We start from the raw sequence: 6,245 nt of genomic DNA on the forward strand, positions 1-6,245 counted from the left end.
AATCCCACAATATTTAGTATTAATCTAAAACTGATTTCTACTTACCCATACATTTACTGCTTATGGTACTTTTACTGCTTCCCTTCATCAGGAGATTAGTTTTCTCATAAGAAAAGTCTCTAGCTTTGAATTCTAAATTTTTGTGGGAAGGTTAAAAACATCTTTATTTCACCTTCATTTTTAAAGGTATTTTTCACTGATTATGGGCTCAGATAGTTCTATTTTACTCTGCTCCTGTATGGAAACCTCCCTCAAAGAAAGAATTATATGAGTATGGATCACAATTTATGATCTTTCCTTCTTTTCAAGCCATTCACTACCCTGGTTGATTGTCGGCTACAATTGTTCTAACTATTGTATCAAGATTTAATTGGAGGGAGAGCATGTCTGATACCTACTACTCCATCACAGTCATATTCAGGGGCCTTCAAATTTTCTTCATAGTCTAATTCACCTGTGGTATTTTACCCATTATTTAAAATGTTTAAAAGCCTATGAAAATAGAACATTTTTAATTACCAATGTAAAATTATTCAGTAATCTGACAGAAACTGATAGAATAGAAATTTCTTAATAAATTAAACAATATTAAGACTAATATTCTTAGACACCCACATTTTTCCACAGCTTAACTAATTTTGAATGCTCCCCAGCAGTGTTTAATTAACTAATGAAGAATGACTTAAAATGACAAATAAAAAGATCACCCAAATTGTAGATATAAGAAAACAAGTCTATTTTTATAAATAAATTGGTATAGTAATTACTCTATTAATCATACTCATGGTTTGATTTTTTTTCTAGAGTTAGTTGAGATTGTTAAATGAGGATGTCTTCTTGAATACACAGTTCTATTATAATAATTAAAAAGTGCTAAATTATATATGAAATAAATCATCATATATTATGATTTTTGAATGTTACATAATTTCAAATTCCAGTATTTCATTTGTTGAATGTTCAGATATGTGTAGTCTTTTGTCTCGTCTCCCTTCTGTAGATACAGAAGTTAGGACTGGCATAGTGGCTCCCATTCTTCAGATTTCAAAGATTCTTGTGTTTCATAAGGTTATTGAAGTCCTTGAGGTTTCGAGATTTTGTCTCATTAGGCAGCTGGACTTTCTTATTTCTTATTGTAGGTATGTATGTTCTCTACTACCACATTTCTACCACCACTGCTAATATCCAACATGACAGCTATTTTATATTATATTCTCTTTAACTTTTCCAACATACTAATTTTGTCATCTCTATATTTTATCTGTCAATTTTCAAAATGTAGGAAGCTGTAATATTTCCTTATACAAAATTCTTTTCTTCCTTTGGATCATTTAACAAATACGAATGCATGAAGTGTAAAATCTGATGTTTCAATTTATAGGAGTCTTTATCTTGGTGAAAATTATATATTTATGTTTTAATTACATATAAAAGACTTCCACATTCTCCAGTCAATAAGTATGATAATCTTGATAAATAAAACATTAATATATATTCAGACTCTTTACTCCATTCTTCATGCTGAAGGATCCAGTGTTGGTTATAATCCAAACAAATGGTCTATCTCATGTCATATGAGTCTTTTAAATGCTGAGAATAATTTAGAGGGATCAAATGTATGCTTGTAAATTATGCTTAAAATGCACAATATAGTTTTTCTGATAATAGTTAAGCACATATTTAATGACTTTTTGGGGCAGTAAGTTTAGAAGAATAGTTCATAAAACAGGGTAAGATTATAATATTTATCACAGACCTTGATCTATTTTTCAAAATTATTATGATTCAAAGTTATTCAAAATTATTATGCTTACATAAACTGTACTCATGAAAATATATGTATATATATGAAAATTACAAGTTTTCTATTTATATACACACACAGACACACATGCATCTGCATGCTGTGGGATTGGTTAAACATTCCAAACATGGTCAAGAAAACATTTTCTTTTTATAAATACATGTGACTGATGTCATGTATTGTGATTCTTTCAATCAGCAATAATTGTAGCAAAAAATAATATTGTCTGGGGCCTTTATTTGAAAAGATATCATTGTAACTAAGAACAAGTAATCTTAGTACTACCTTTGTCATAAGCACTGAAAAACTGTTCCTTAAATGGAGAATTTCTAATATTCTCCTTTCTTTTTTTTTTTTACTCTATAGGAACTATATGTCATCATGCATTTTTTGATAAGATTTTATTTGCCTATTTGATAGAGAGAGTGATCACAAGTAGGCAGAGAGGCAGGCAAAGAGAGAGGGGGAAGCAGGTTCCCTGCTGAGCAGAGACACCCAATGCAGGACTCCCTCCCAGGACCCTGAGGCCCTGACGTGAGCCAAAGGCAGAAGCTGAACCCACTGAGCCACCCAGGCACCCCCATCATGCATTTTTTATACTGTGCCAGAGATACAGTGAAAAAAGAATGTAGTGAAACATGAATGCACAGTTTTGTAAAAGACATTTTTCAGAATTTTAAAGGGAGAACAAACTACATTTCTACATATCTGAGGATATAATCACTTCAATCCTTGACAACTGATTGAATGCTTCATATTACAGAAATTTGGCCATAAAAATGTAAATTTCAGTTTTTAGCTGAAATTAAGTTGTGCAATCTTATCATTAGAAAAATATAAGGGCCCCTATTAAGGAGTCAATCCCATTTTCCATTGCACCCAAAACCATAAGATACCTAGGAATAAACCTAACCAAAGAGGCACAGAATCTATACTCAGAAAACTATAAAGTACTCATGAAAGAAATTGAGGAAGACACAAAGAAATGGAAAAATGTTCCATGCTCCTGGATTGGAAGAAAAAATATTGTGAAAATGTCTATGCTACCTAAAGCAATCTACACATTTAATGCAATTCCTATCAAAGTACCATCCATCTTTTTCAAAGAAATGGAACAAATAATCCTGAAATTTATATAGAACCAGAAAAGACCTCGAATAGCCAAAGGAATATTGAAAAAGAAAGCCAAAGGTGGTGGCATCACAATTCCGGACTTAAAGCTCTATTACAAAGCTGTCATCATCAAGACAGCATGGTACTGGCACAAAAACAGACACATAGATCAATGGAACAGAATAGAAAGCCCAGAAATATACCCTCAATGCTATGGTCAACTAATCTTCGACAAAGCAGGAAAGAATGTCCAATGGAAAAAAACAAACAGCCTCTTCAATAAATGGTGTTGGGAAAATTGGACAGCCACATGCAGAAAAATGAAATTGGACCATTTCCTTACACCACACATGAAAATAGACTCAAAATGGATGAAGGACTTCAATGTGAGAAAGGAATCCATCCAAATCCTTGAGGAGAGCACAGGCAGCAACCTCTTCGACCTCAGCCGCAGCAACATCTTCCTAGGAACATCGCCAAAGGCAAGGGAAGCAAGGGCAAAAATGAACTATTGGGATTTTATCAAGATCAAAAGCTTTTGCACAGCAAAGAAAACAGTTAAAAAAAAAAAAACAAAAGACAACAGACAGAATGGGAGAAGATATTTGCAAACGACCTATCAGATAAAGGACTAGTGTCCAAAATCTATAAAGACCTTAGCAACTCAACACCCAAAGAACAAATAATCCAATCAAGAAATGGGCAGAGGACATGAACAGACATTTCTGCAAAGACGACATCCAGATGGCCAACATACACATGAAAAAGTGCTCCATATCACTCAGCATCAGGGAAATACAAATCAAAACCACAATGAGATATCACCTCACACCAGTCAGAATGGCTAAAATTAACAAGTCAGGAAATGACAGATGCTGGTGAGGATGCGAAGAAAGGGGAACCCTCCTACACTGTTGGTGGGAATGCAAGCTGGTGCAACCACTCTGGAAAACAGCATGGAGGTTCCTCAAAATGTTGAAAAAGGAACTGCCCTATGACCCAGCAATTGCACTACTGGGTATTTACTCTAAAGATACAAACGTAGTGATCCAAAGGGGCACATGCACCCAAATGTTTATAGCAGCAATGTCCACAATAGCCAAACTATGGAAAGAACCTAGATGTCCATCAACGGATGAATGGATCAAGAAGAGGTGGTATATATACACAATGGAATACTATGCAGCCATCAAAAGAAATGAATTCTTGCCATTTGCGACAAGGAGGATGGAACTGGAGTGTATCATGCTTAGCGATATAAGTCAAGCGGAGAAAGACAAGTGTCATATGATCTCCCTGATATGAGGAAGTGGTGATGCAACATGGGGGCTTAAGTGGGTAGGAGAAGAATCAATGAAACAAGATGGGATTGGGAGGGAGACAAACCATAAGTGACTCTTAATCTCACAAAACAAACTGAGGGTTGCTGGGGGGAGGGAGTTTGGGAGAAGGGGGTGGGGTTATGGACACTGGGGAGGGTATGTGCTTTGGTGAGTGCTGTGAAGTGTGTAAACCTGGCGATTCACAGACCTGTACCCCTGGGGATAAAAATATATTATATGTTTATAAAAAATTAAAAATAAAAAATTTTAAAAAAAGAAAAAGAAAAATATAAGAGCCCCAATAAGAATCAGCCTTTTCTATCAATAATCTCAAAATATTACTTATTTATATTCTAAAGTCTCCAACAATAATTAGTAAATCAAACAAGTTTATTAAATTAACAATCAGTCCTTATGAATTTTTGTATACATAGATTCACATAATGTCTCTCACTTGAATGAATGGAAGAAATAATGACACCAAAATAAACAAATAATTTTTGAATTAATTTACTTCTGCAACATTGTTCATGTTGATCATTTCTTGCTTCATATTTCTATTACCTTTAATTAAAATTAGTGTTACACAGTATCACCAAAGAATAGTATGGTTAATATAAAACAGGTAAATTAGCAGCAAAACATACTTTGGTAATGTGTTAGTAGTAGAGTAGCAGAAGTAACAGCTACAGCAGCAGTAGTAAAACTAACAAAAGAAGTAACATATTTTAGAACATGTATATGACAAGAGTGCTTTGTATACATTCTATCATTTAATACTCACTTTAAGTCTGAACATTACTCATATTAATATTTTTCTCACAGATAAGGAAAATTGGGGTCTGAAAAAGTTATATAATAACCTAATTGTCCTAAAAATAGTATATAATAAAGTCAGTGTCTGAGCCCAGTTGTACTAGGATTATACTCCTAATCATTAGTATGTAATAGTGCAGGTCTATGGGGATAGATGAATGTATAGATAGACAGATAGATAACACCTTTTTCAAATACCTAGCAACAAAGCAGGATTCTTCAGTTCAGCATTTGATGAATCATTTTCACACGTATTAATCTTCAATGAATCAGGAAACACATCTAGGAAACAAATGAACAAAAAAATTACAGCAGCAGAAACTCAGTGAATGACTGGGTGCCTGAATGTCTCAGTCACCTAAGCATCTGCTTTCAGCTCAGAACATGATACCAGGGTCCTGAGAATCAGCCCCATGTTTCTCTGGCTCCCTGCTCTGCAGGGAGTCTGCTTCTCCCTCTCCTTCTGCCTGCTACTCTGCCTGCTTGTGCTCTCTGTCAAAATAATAAAATCCTTAAAAGATTTTTAAAAAATTTAAAAAAGAGAGAAACGATTAATGAAGCAATTATGGTGAAAATGTGTCAAATGAATCATGGTGAATGAAACATGTAAGGGCTTACAGAATTTAGATTTACAAAAATCTCTGGGTATATAATTAAAGATTACCATAGATAGCCACATGTGAAAACCTGAGATGCAATGAAGCAATTGGTCATAATGTTGTAGCATGCTGACTGAGCAAGCAAGGATTCAAACTAGTCAAGACAGTAGACTATTCTAGGACATAAGATTTCATCTATAAAGGCAACAGGGCCACTGACAATAGTATCAGATATGATACTGCTCTTTAAATACTATCATGACCATACTGTATCACTATACATTCAATTTGACCAGGCTAACTATGAATGCACAACATCATTATCTATGTAGGCTTCATTTAATAATGACTAGTATTCAATGAACAATTCTATTGGGTAGATTATTAATCCCTGAAGCCAACTTTTTATTTGCTCATCATGGAGCGATGAGAGTGTTCTTAACATAGTTGGAATTTCCTGTGTTTTTGTATGTGAAGAACTTAGGTGTGCTATGTGTGTTGATAAAATCCCATTCTGTCTCAGTGTTTAGATCCTTGCCAGTGGTTGGAATCTCTGAGACATTAGCTAGGAGTATGTCTGAAGAATAGAGA

The sequence above is a fragment of the Mustela nigripes genome, chromosome 15 (assembly GCF_022355385.1).
Source record: "Mustela nigripes isolate SB6536 chromosome 15, MUSNIG.SB6536, whole genome shotgun sequence".
Classification (NCBI taxonomy): domain Eukaryota; kingdom Metazoa; phylum Chordata; class Mammalia; order Carnivora; family Mustelidae; genus Mustela; species Mustela nigripes.